The following is a 13,495-nucleotide window of genomic DNA, read 5'->3' on the forward strand; positions in this document are numbered from 1 at the left end:
AACCTAAAATATATTTTGATTTAACACTTTTTTGGTTACTACATTATTCCATACAGTATGTGTAATTTCTTTGTTTTGATGTCTTCATTATTATTCTACAATGTAGAAAATAGTACAAATAAAGAAAAACCCTTGACTCCATTTTGTTGCTCCCAGCCTATAGACAAACTAAAACAGGAAACGCCTGTGCTCAGGTCTGTTCAACGCTGGTCCGACCAATMTGATTCCACGCTTCAAGATTGCTTCGATCACGTGAACTGGGATATGTTCTGGATAGAGTTGAACAACATTGATGTATACGCTGATTCAGTGAGCGAGTTTTTTAGCAAGTGCATTGGTGATGTTGTACCCACGGCGACTTAAAACCTTCCCCAACCAGAAACCGTGGATTGATGGCAGCATTCGCGCAAAACGGAAAGCGCRAACCACTGCTTTCAATCAGGGCAAGGCGACCGGAAACATGACCGAATACAAACAGTGTAGCTATTCCCTCCGCAAGGCAATCAAACAAGCTAAGCGTCAGTATAGAGACAAAGTAGTCGCAATTCAACGATTCAGACACGAGCGGTATGTGGCAGGGTCTACAGTCAATCACGGACTACAAAAGAAAACCAGCCCCGTCGCGGACCCCGATGTCTTGCTCCCAAACAAACTAAACAACAACTTTGCTCGCTTTGAGGACAATACAGTGCCACCGACACGGCCMGCTACCAAAACCTGCAGGCTCTCCTTCACCGCAGCCAACGTGGGTAAAACATTTAAACGTGTTAACCCTCGCAAGGCTACCGGCCCAGACGGCATCCATAGCCGTCTGAGCTAAACGACTATCGCCCCGTAGCACTCACTTCCGTCATCACGAAGTGCTTTGAGAGACTAGTCAAGGATCACATCACCTCCACCCTACCTGACACCCTAGACCCACTCCAATTTGCTTACCGCCCCAATAGGTCCACAGACGACGCAATCGCAATCGCAACCACACTGCACACTGCCCTAACCCATCTGGACAAGAGGAATACCTATGTAAGAATGCTGTTCATCGACTACAGCTCAGCATTTAACACCATAGTACGCTCGTCATTAAGCTTGAGACCCTGGGTCTCAACCCCGCCCTGTGCAACTRGGTCCTCGACTTTCTGACGGGACGCCCCCAGGTGGTGAGGGTAGAAAACAACATCTCCACGCCGCTGATCCTCAACACTGGGGCCCCACAAGGGTGCGTTCTCAGCCCTCTCCTGTACTCCCTGTTCACCCACGACTGCATGGCCATGCACGCCTCCAACTCAATCATCAAGTTGGCAGACGACACTASAGTGGTAAGCTTGATTACCAACAACGACGAGACGGCCTACAGGGAGGAGGTGAGGGCCCTCGGAGTGTGGTGTCAGGAAAATAACCTCATACTCAACGTCAACAAAACAAAGGAGATGATCGTGGACTTCAGGAAACAGCAGAGGGAGCACCCCCCCRTCCACATCGACGGGACAGTAATGGAGAAGGTGGAAAGTTAAGTTCCTCGGCGTACACATCACGGACAAACTGAAATGGTCCACCCATGCAGACAGCGTGGTAAAGAAGGTGCAACAGCGCCTCTTCAACCTCAGGAGGCTGAAGAAATTTGGCTTGTCACCAAAAACCCTCAAACTTTTACAGATGCACAATCGAGAGCATCCTGTAAGGCTTTATCACCACCTGGTACGGCAACTGCTCTGCCMACAACCGTAAGGCTCTCCAGAGGGTAGTGAGGTCTGCACAACGCATCACCAGGGGCAAACTACCTGCCCTCCAGGAGACCTACAGCACTAGATGTCACAGGAAGGCCAAAAAGATTATCAAGGACAACAACCACCCAAGCCACTGCCTGTTCACCCCGCTATCATCCAGAAGGTGAGGTCAGTACAGGTGCAGCAAAGCTGGGACCGAGAGACTGAAAAACAGCTTCTATCTCAAGGCCATCAGACTGTTAAACAGCCATCACTAACATTGAGTGGCTGCTGCCAAACTTTTGACTAGTACTGTATTTTTTTTACTTACTCTTGAAAGTTGTAATAGTAGAATGTGCAAGGTGCAATTTCAAAATTGGCTAGTGCATAACCAGTTTTGCATACCTTAGAGCTATTTATAGCTAGATCAACTAGCCCATGTAATCTGTTTTTAGCTCGATTCTTTTAGTCCATAGATTTTTTTTGTAATGTCTTAATCACTTAAATATCACATGAATGCACATTAGACATGGCAAAATGTATAGAAATGCAAGAATTTGCTTTAACTGCGAAATGTTCTCTGCCAACAACAGGGGTGTGAACAATTTGTATAATGAACAGTACTTGTGCACATAGACATAGACGTGGTGCACGCAGGGTGGGGGGTGGTGTGATGTTCCCCAATGCTGGCAGGGGGGCCTGGTGTGATGTTCCCCAATGCTGGCAGGGGGGCCTGAGTGAAAATGTTTGGGAATCCTTGGTTTAGGTGACACAATGTCCATACAGGCCTTTTGGCTTCAGATGGTTTGACCTTCAGCGACCTTTTTAAATAAACCCAGTGGTCAATCCCATTACATCTCAACATTTRCAGTATGTGTGTCCCAAATGGCACCCCATTCCCAATGTAGTGCACTACTTTTTAGCAAGGCCCAAATGGGTGACATTTAGGACAGAACTTATATCTTCTGCTTGTCTAGAATGGCACTGGTTTGATTAATCCTGCCAACAGATTGGTGGGCAAAGCAGTTTTGTAATGCTGTTTGGAATGCACTGACAATGGCAGAGTCAGAGTATTTTAACTAATTAACCCTGGCACAAGGAACCCACTGGAGATTTTTTACATTGGTATGGAGATGACACCATTTTAGATTGAATTCCATTTTGCCCATGTCCCCTCCTTAGTTACCCTCCTCCCGATACTGTGCTTGTCTGCAGTGTAAAATACCCCGTTCTCTGCAGAGCCATCCCTAAAAAAGAATTGAACAGGAGCTCACAGGTGACATGAGAATATACACTGGCAGAAATGGCTCAGATGAATAAAGATGGTGACAGTATGAAAATCACAGCCTCTTTGTGCCTCTGACTCGGTCCTCGATATGCTACAGTCAGGGGGAAAAAATAGAACATTTAGAGAGCCTTATCCCAAAATGATGCAAAGCCATACCCAAGAGGCCAGGGATTGTTTGAGGAGTCAAGCTGATATGTAAACACACGCGTGTGTGTGTGTGAAATATATGTGCCTGATCAATGTGGTTGGTCTGAGGGGTGTTCCACATACAGAAGAGGACGGCTTCTAGCCACCATTCTTAATTTTCACAAAGAGGCAGGGATGAGGGAGGGGGGTGTTCGCTACAACCTAACCCCCACTGATTTGTTCACCGGTATGAAAGGCAGAAAATGTCATAGCAGATTTTATTTCGATTTGTGTGTTTTAAAGAAGCTGCTACTTGTCGATTTTCACATTCACTTTGCTATGGCGGGTGGCAAGGATGCACGTTTAAATATTTAGCTGTTTGGCTCTAAAAAGCCTCGTGTTGTTAGATGCTACATATGGAGGATGCAAGATTACAGCTTTGTTGCCACTGCAGGTCTGGGCTGGGGTATATAACGGGGTCATATACCCAAATCTCGAAGTAATTACAAAGATCTTAGTGGATTGATATCACTAACATGGGTAGATGGCAGTCAACCGGCATATCTTTAACTTTTCTATAAGGGATTCAAATGAGATGAGTTCTCAACAGGCAACTCCTGCACCAAAAGAGAATAGTATCGAGCAGGGGTCTCCAACCTTTTCTAGCATGAGAGCTACATAAAATAAAAATTAAACCTGTTGTGAGCTACTCCATTTTCTTCTAGCTTTCAAATGGGCACATTCTTCTTCTTTCCTCTGCAACTCTTCCCCAGGTCCTTAGTGCACTACTTTCTCTTGAACACTGTTTTCTGTCAAGATACCTGGTAAAATAATGGTTAATTAACAACTCTAAGGGGGGCCTTCAAAAATCAACCCCCAAAACATATTCTCCCAAATTCTGTCTTTATTTTTTCCCAAAGTCACCTAAATTGTGTCACCATCTGGTTTTTATTTGTTATTAATTTTACACTCAAAATTACAACTGTTCATAGAGAAACAACGAAACTGGATTTTCTGAGCCTATGTAAATGCTTAAATCACATCAGAATAAACACTTTTGTTAGGCTTGATATAAAACTAACAAATGTAGTAATTCCCCTTTAGTTGCTCATCTGGCCCTTTTTTAATTGTTAATATCAAATTGTATTTGTCACATGCACCGAATACAACAGTGAAATGCTTACTTACAAGCCCTTAACCAACAATGCAGTTTAGTTTTCAGAAAATACCAAAAAGCAATAGCGGGGCTATATACAAGGGGTACCGGTACAGAGTCCATGTGTGGGGTCACCGGTGTCGAGGTAATATGTAGGTAGAGTTATTAAAGTGATTATGCATAGATAATAACAGAGAGTAGCAGCAGCGTTCTGGGAGGGGGCAATGCAAATAGTCTGGGGAGCCATTTGATTAGCTGTTCAGGAGTCTTAYGGCATGGGGGTAGAAGCTATTTAGGAGCCTCTTGGACCTAGACTTGGCGCTCCGGTATCGCTTGCCCTGCGGTAGCAGAGAGAACAGTCTATGACTAGGGTGGCTGGAGTCTTTGGCAATTTTTAGGGCCTTCCTCTGACACTGCCTGGTGTAGAGGTCTTGGATGGCAGGAAGCTTGGCCCCGGTGATGTACTGGGCCATACGCTCTACCCTCTGTAGTGCCTTTTTTATTTCACCTTTATTTAACCAGGTAAGCCAGTTGAGAACAAGTTCTCATTTACAACTGCGACTTGGCCAAGATAAAGCAAGGCAGTGCGACACAAACAACACAGAGTTACACATGGAATAAACAAGTGTACAGTCAATAACATAATAAAAAAAGGTCTATATACAGTGTGTGCGAATGGCGTGAGGAGGTAAGGCAATAAATAGGCCATAGTAGTGAAGTAATTACAATTTAGCAAATTAACACTGGAGTGATAGATGAGCAGATGGTGATGTGCAAGTAGAAATATTGGTGTGCAAAAGATCAAAAAAGTAAATATAAACAATATGGGGATGAGGTAGGTAGATTGTGTGGGCTATGTACAGCTGCTCAGATAGCTGATGTTTAAAGTTAGTGAGGGAAATATAAGTCTCCAGCTTCAGCGATTTTTGCAATTCGTTCCCGTTGTTGGCAGCAGARAACTGGAAGGAAAGGCGGCCAAATGAGGTGTTGGCTTTGGGGATGACCAGTGAGATATACCTGCTGGAGCGCGTGCTACGGGTGGGTGTTGTTATTGTGACCAGTGAGCTGAGATAAGGCGGAGCTTTACCTAGCATAGACTTATAGATGACCTGGAGCCAGTGTGTCTGGCGACGAATATGTAGCGAGGGCCAGGCGACTAGAGCATCCGCCTTGCGGTCGGAGGCCGAGCAGTTGCCATACCAGGCAGTGATGCAACCCGTCAGGATGCTCTCGATGGTGCAGCTGTAAAACCATTTGAGGATTTGAGGACCCATGCCAAATCTACAAAGGGGGAATAGGTGTTGTCCCCAATTCACGACCGTCTTGGTGTGCTTGGACCATGTTAGTTTGGTGATGTGGACATCAATGAACTTAAAACTCTCAACCTGTTCCACTTTCCACCATTTCCATAGGACATAGGAAAATATTTTCTGCCAGGACTGCCTGTCGATGAGAGTGGGGGCGTGCTCGGGCCTCTTTCCTGTAGTCCACAATCATCTCCTTTATCTTGATCACGTTAGGGAGAGGTTGTTGTCTTGGCACCACACGGCCAGGTCTCTGACCTCCTCCCTATAGGCTGTCTCGTCGGTGATCAGGCCTTCCACTGTTGTGTCATCGGCAAACTTAATGATGGTGTTGGAGTCATGCCTGTCCATGCAGTCATGAGTGGACAGGGAGTACATGAGGGGACTGAGCACACACCCCTGAGGGGCCCCCTGTTGAGGATAATCTACAGTAGCAAGTGAGGAATGTCAACCCACAAGACGGTTATCACATCAACTGGCTACACACTGAGTGATAGACAAACGTGCGCACCACACAGACTGACGGGGGAAATATTACGGGAAATTAATTGGCAGATATTGTCTTAGGTTTGTGGCTAACCAGGGGTGGGATAATGTTCTGTTTATTAGATAGTAGCTGGTAGCTTGCGGTGTCTGATACTTGTGAGATTTGTTTATGACAGTTTGCGGTAGACCACGTGAAAATGACATGTATTTTCAGAATTGTTTTGCAAAATCCTCATAGGTGGGCTGCGAGCTACTGGTAGCTCGCAACCGACCTGTTGGCGACTCCTGCTATAGAGTGACATTGGGATGCTTGAACTGTTGTTTCAGCGTTCTGTATGTGGGGTTTTTGGGCAGTCCTGGCAGAAGATATTTACCTATGTCCTATGGAAACGGTGGAAAGAGTAGGTTGTCGACGCATGAGACACCGTTTTGAACCCGACCTTCTGTCCCTCTAGGCTTCCTCATCTTTTCTCTTCTCTTCCCATCTCATTCTCTCTCCTTACCCCTTTTCTCTAACTATGATTGCTATGGCTCATCAGCAGCAGAGGTTTTGTTTGGTATATTTTTTGGGGGGGTTTGGGGTGTGTAGAAATATTAGGTAATTACTACCAAGAGCTGGGTGTAGATGACTGGAATCACTAGGGGAAGAACACACACACACACACACACACACACACACAGGAATGAGTTGCCAAATCTTCTTGAGACATCTCTACTAATTCACATACAATGTTAACGTCTACGTCTTTAGGAAATAAAAGCAGTGTGGCACTCAGTTTTTGACCAATCTTGATTATCGTCTGCCTTTTTGTTTTTTCCTGTTCACATTGTGACATTTTCATTGCAACTGTCTTGTAGGTCTTGTCAAACTAAGCATTTTATATTGAACCTTTTCAGCCTTTAATTCCAACCAAACGTAAACCCCTGCTGATCTAATCAATGTAGAACAGAAATATTTTTATGCCAGATCCATATCTGCCAACTGCCATAAGTCGTAGCATGCTTTTCAATTTTTTTTYCCCTTCTATCATATTTCAATGCTTACAGAAATTGTGTGACTCTATGGCCTCCACTCATTGTGATGTATGTAATGTCTGTTTCTGTCTGTGGCAGAATGAAAAGGGAAGGGTTGTCTGTCAGAGCACAGTGGTCTGGTAATCAAGGCCAAAGCATTCCCATAAGAAGATTACCAGCCTCTGGTTTCTCCCCCGCCTACCCCAACGTTAATACCAGTGTCTCTCTGCAAAAGGGGGTTACTGTGCTTTTAAAACAACAGGCCTGCTAATCCAGCCCACAAGCATTCACACAGTATAGATTATTACTTGCAGATGTGAGGAAAGCACTGTTTCTCCCTCCCTCCTCCACCCCTCCCCCTCTCCTGCCTCAATCATCCTGGTCAACAGTGTACAAGCGAAGGGAATGTTTGTATAGGTGTGTGCCATGACCTAACGGGTGGAAGGAAGGGTGGGGTGGGAGAGCAGTGCATTATGGGGAGTTCTCTCAGATATACACTCATTTCAGGGAGAAAATCCCTTTGTTTCTTTTGGTTCTATATTTGGTGGCATATACAAATGATAAATCATTGGTAGTCGTATAAACCACACTTAGAACTCTTTAAGATCACCTCTGATATCACAGTACAAGTCTTCAACTGACAAAAAGTAGCCGTTTTGGCATATTTGCACATTTTGCGGCATGAATAAGGAAAAAAGCTTAAACATTGGAAAAGCAGGTACAGTAAAAGCAAAAATGCCTTTTTCAATACATTTCCTAAGCACAGTTCATAAAAGCAGTTTGCTGACTAAACACAAATGTTATATAAACAGATATTGGGAAATGTAAGATTGTATATTAGTAGTCTAAAACCTTGTGAATCGAATAGAGTTTTAGGCTATTGCGGTTAGGAACAATAGCTGTGTTACACTAAGGTAAGCGGTTTTTGGGATGTGTGACCGACCGTTGAGCCCCACAGTATTTTAGCCTTGATATGACTGCTTGCTCAGAAACAACCGATTTGATCTAATTGACTTGGTGCACGCACACATTGCCTGCTCCACTACACCTTTTAATGCGAGTTGCAGGATTGTGACTTACCTTCACGTGTACACTTTCACACTTCACAGCCTGTGGGCTAAACACTGCAGAAACCACATGACATGACCCCACCTTTCTGTCATATGACCTTTTGATGCCTAGATGGATAGGACAGAATGTGTGTATCAAACAGGACAGGGTTTCGAAACCTTTGGACGGGCAGTGTGTGTGTGAGCGTGAGCATCAGTGTGTGTGCGTGTGGTGTGTGTTTCGGTGGGGGCTAGCTCAACCAGATTAAAGGGTATTGAAGCACACTCAATGCCAAGTCACAAAGTCTTCCATGCAGATGTGCCCAGCTTTCTGTCCCTCTGTCAAGGTACTTCTCCCTCACAATTTCTTGGGCCCTACCCTGACTCATTCACTCCTTCACTCTTTCACCTTTGGCTCTCTCGGACCATCTCTTTCTTGAATGCATATGTGTGTATAAAACAGTAAGAACACCTGCTCTTCCCATGACATAGACCGAACAGGTGAATCCAGGGGAAAGCTATGATCCCTTATTGATGCCACTTGTTAAATCTACTTCAACCAGTGTAGATGAAGGGGAGGAGACAGGTTAAAGAAGGATTTTTAAGCCTTGACACAATTGAGACATGGATTGTATATGTGTGTCATTCAGAGGGTGAATGGGCAATACAAAATATTTAAGTGCCTTTTGAACGAGGTATGGTAGTAGGTGCCAGGTGCACCGGTTTGTGTCAAGAACTGCAGCGCTGCTGGGTTTTCACGCTCAACCGTTTTCCGTGTGTATCAAGAATGGTCCACCACCCAACTCAATATTAGGAAGATGTTCCTAATATTTGGTATACTCAATGTATATGGAGTGCATGTAATGTATTACATTTGGTCATAATAATAACGCAGATGCTCTAATTTAATGTAGGTGACAGTCAAAAAGTCATATGGTATCTTGTATTAGCCTTGGGAGAGTGGCAGAAACTGTCAGGAAAGCATTGCTTAATTAAAATACCAAATGGTAAAGAGTGGGAATCAGTGACAACTTGACAAGTCTCTGGTGTTGCTGCAGGAATATAGGTCATAGAAGATGCTTGGGTACTTGATCATGCATTCATTGCCTACAGGGAAGAGTTGCGTTGGTGGGATGGAGAAAGAGGCAGAGTGAGAGACTCACATTGGTTTACCAGATGGAAAAACTGGTGCTTGATAGCGAGACTATTCACAATCATGTTTTGTATTTTTTACAACAGTAGAGAAGCAGTCAAAACAGTTTATTATCATCATCTCTTTTGCCAGTTACACAGCCCACAGGGCGTTTAAAGTTCCGCAACTGGTTTGCACGGTGATATTTCTTCAGGATGTGGATTCTCACAGGAAACGTGTGGAGTGAGGCAAAGCAATGTTCAAGAGCTTAATGAAGTCTTTGGGCTAAATGGAAAACCAGACGTGGAGGGTGTGAAGGTTGCTAACTGGGACCACGTCTTTTTTTGGTCTCTTCCTCTCAGGGTTTGGCTGGACACAGTGGCGCCACGTGTCAACCAGAAGACCACAGCCAGCTAGCTCCTGGTGTCTCGAAGTTGGGTTCCTCGTCAAAGGTCTTGACTTGTCATGACCAAAGTGACGCTTTTGGTCCTTTTTTAAATTTTTTATTATGCGCTTTTGATCAGAGACGGACGACGGTGTCACCTTTGGTTGATTTGATGAGGAGTGAAAGCAGAAGACCCATTAGCTACTGGTAGAGATACATGAGCTTTGTGTTTGAAAGGCAACCATTGGATGTTGTGGTTTCCTCCCCCGCAATAGTCTAAATCTAGCAGGCTCACACTCAGTTGACTTGAGTGTGTCAGGCTGAGGCGAAGTGTACTGGTCATGTCTTCCGATAAGCTGACTGACGGTATACGTAACTGTTGTATTGTATTGACTTTCCTTAAACGGGAACTGTATAGAAGATATTGATCAGCTGAGCAGTATGTGGTGTTGAGTTAAATCATCTGAACTAATAATGCTCCAGGCTATGTCACTTTGACTAAGAAAGCACAAAGGAAAGGAAAATGAATATTCAGAGAAACATTCAAAACAGAGGTTTGCAAATTAAAGATGGCATTTCTACATCCTTGTGCAGTGGTTCTTGGCAGTGATTGTAATTTATTTACATTCCTATTTAACTGTAATCATCAGAGCCTGAGGTATTGGTAACTTCCGTACCAATAAATTATTGTCAGCGTTGAATATGCTACATTTATCAATTCTGATGCCAGCAGGCTGCCTACTGCCTCACTTTATGGGACATGCGCATTCTTCATAAATAGGCCATAGAGTGACTCATCTAGCTCTCTTTGTCAACAGGATTCACACCCTCCATCTTCCCTCATCCCTGGTGATTCAACGCGTTATGATGTGATATTGGAACATCAGTGAGCCAGTGGCTGGGAGTGGGATAGAGCATGGGATTGGCCCTCGGAGACAGGAACCACACTCTTATTCCTGAGGCTCCGAGGTCTCTGGCCCCTTAGGGCACACAATAGACAGCGAGCAGCTCTGAGGTGAGTGGACTAATTGATGTGTGTCACTGCTATCTGCAATGCTTCCACTCTGCGTAAATGGTGGAAATTAACTGTTAATAACAAGTGTATTACTGGGGATAACCTTTTTGACGTTGCTTTTAGTGTAGTTGTCGCGATGTTGCACACATGCTCCTATTGGTTAATGTCGACATTCACTTAGCAGTACATGTCATTGCTCCCAATAGAGAAAGTGGTCAATATGAGGACAAGTTATTTGTTCAAATGGCATAAAGTGATTTGATCAAATCCTTTGTTTGTTGAAATTGGGGTTTAGAAAGAGTGCAATGGGAGCATTTTCCAGCTAATATTGAGAAGGAGCTTTTCCTAGCTAGCTGATGTTGACCATTAGAATTAGCTAGCCTGACGTCTGTGCCGTAACCTTAAGTGTGTCCAGCTAATGACTTTCCATTGGTGTCGGTTGCAACAGTGGGCCATGCCTGAGAGTTGAGTGTCACAATGCTATAAGATTAGCTGGATTAGACCCTCCAAGCTCGTGTTGATCTGGGAGATTTACTGGCCACTGAGCCCCTCCATTGTCTCCATTGAGGCTGGCCTGAACAGGAGAGTGAATGGAGTTGTCTGTCCAGGGTTCCAGGGTCAGTCTGTTGCACGGGAAGAAGAGTGGGGGGCAAAGCAAGGGGCTTCTCTGGACACACGCAAAGCCAAGATTGAGTGAAGGATAGAGCTTGGGAGTGGAGAAGGGAACGAAACAGGAGTAATAGAGAGACCATCTGTTGATTTAATTATTTTCCATTTGAGATTCTCCTTGATTAATTATTCAAGTATTCTTCAAAAGTATGCAGTTTTTTGCTCCCTCTTTGTCTTTTATTTGCTCTTTTCTTTCTCTTCTCTCGTCTTTAAGGAGTATATTATTGCTCTGGGCAGTTTACTCTCTCCCATGTTAATTAATGGACACTATTGATGCCAAATGGCACTATTCTGCTGCGGTTGTAATCTGCTGAGAGATTATTTAAATGCATGCGAAGGAGGCTGTCTGGTTGGGGAAATGCTGTTTCATCAGCGGGACGGTCTATTTCTGCCGCCGTGGTAAAATTACTTTTTAATTTCCCTTTGATTTCATATACATCTCTGTGCAGGATTCTGATCCACTCGGCTGTCCATTTGTCTATGGTTCATTAATATATTTTCAATCCATTCTTGGGTATCATGTTGAGTTCTTGGTTTTTATTCAACAGAGGTTTTACTGTATCACCAAATTATTTTAACAATGTTTTTGTCGCAGTTTTGAAAAAGAGGTATAACTACTGGACAGAGTCTACTATCCGTCTTCCCTAACAGCAGTAACGGGTGTAAAGGGATATTTTGAAAAATGTCTGTCGTGTTTTAGGGATAACATTTCTGACCAGGTGCACAAACAGAGCTGGCACTTGCAGCCACACATGCCCGCTAACAACTGCTAGCCCCCCAGGATGGCACACATTCCAATGGAGAGAGAGAGAGAGAAGGGGTGGATGACTAATGTTTCTTTACACCATGGTGACCTGATTTTGGAAATTAAAATCTGGGAAATAGTTAACACATTTTCGCTATAGTCCTTTCAAATAGCCTACTTTTAGTCATCATAACATAGGCTAAAAGAAGTAATCAATTTCTATCTAGTAAATGTCAAGTTTGGTAGCCTATGATGTTGCATGAAACACTTTCTGGGCATGGTTCATGCAGTGGTTACAATGTATCACTGATCCCACGTTTGCCTGAACATTCAAGGTATGCGGCAAAGCTGCGGGGGCAAACAAGTTTGGTACAGGGACAGGCAATATTTTTACAAATCTGATTGGATACAGTGTTTTGATTATTGAAATATCAGACTCAGTTTAACGACAGAGTACATTTTTTTCTTTCTAAGGGCTAATTGGGACACCTCTAGCAGGGGACAGGCCACAAAAATCAAGGACTGTCCCTGGAAATCGGGGACATCTGGTCACCCTATTACCAATCGTCAAAAGTCAGCGAGATTAGGAAAAGAAAAATGTAGGCTAGGTGACCTAATGTGATATGAATTCAATACGCTTTACTTGCCTACCACACTTTTTGTCAAGTTGGTTTCTGTAGACATCGGTTGATCTAGTTCAGTCTGTTGGTAGTCTAATATATAGTTCTCTCACCCTAGGCAAAGATGATACGCTCAAAATATTACCATAAAAGACAAATGAAGGAAAAACTTGCTTGTTATCAGACCGCCGTGACATTGTTATTATTTTCACATCCATATCCATTAGAGGGTGTCTACTGTATGTGAAACTGTGCTGGGATTCAACATAATGCCCGTCCCTGTGGGACACACGCTGAGCCCCTGGAGGGTCCCTGTAGCACATGCTACTCCTATTGTGTGGGTGTTCATGAGGATTAACGTCCTATGACAACTGATCTCACATTCCTCAACTCTCTGGGGACAAGTGTATGTAATGTGTATGCATCTGTCTGTTTGTGAGTGTATACTATACACTATGAGGGGGAGTTGAGGGGGTTGTGGTGTTTGTGTCTATGTATGCACGTTCGGTAGTGTGTGCATATGTGTATGAGGGTGTCTGTCTCTTGCTGTACATTTTATTTATTTATTTATTTATATATATATATATATATATATTCAGCAAAAATGAAATGTCCTCTCACTGTCAACTGTGTTTATTTTCAGCAAACTTAACATTTGTAAATATTTGTATGAACATAAGATTCAACAACTGAGCACAAACTGAACAAGTCCTCAGACATGGACAAACAGAAATTGAATAATGTGTCCCTGAACAAAGGGGGGGTCAAAATCAAAAGTAACAGTCAGTATCTGGTGTGGCCAC

At 43.7% G+C, this 13,495-nt stretch overlaps 1 protein-coding gene across 5 annotated transcripts in view; it reads left to right on the forward strand.

Annotated features, from left to right (window-relative positions):
* LOC111970212 (nck-associated protein 5-like) overlaps positions 1-13,495 on the forward strand; it is a 115,488-nt gene that overhangs the window by 14,037 nt on the left and 87,956 nt on the right. For all 5 annotated transcript variants that reach the window (XM_070445637.1, XM_024147324.2, XM_023996808.2 and 2 more), the window contains exon 2: positions 10,462-10,658. The gene's annotated coding sequence lies outside the window, so the exon portion shown is untranslated. The remainder of the gene's footprint in view (positions 1-10,461; positions 10,659-13,495) is intronic.

This window comes from Salvelinus sp. IW2-2015, linkage group LG11 (genome assembly GCF_002910315.2).
Source record: "Salvelinus sp. IW2-2015 linkage group LG11, ASM291031v2, whole genome shotgun sequence".
Taxonomy (NCBI): Eukaryota; Metazoa; Chordata; class Actinopteri; order Salmoniformes; family Salmonidae; genus Salvelinus; species Salvelinus sp. IW2-2015.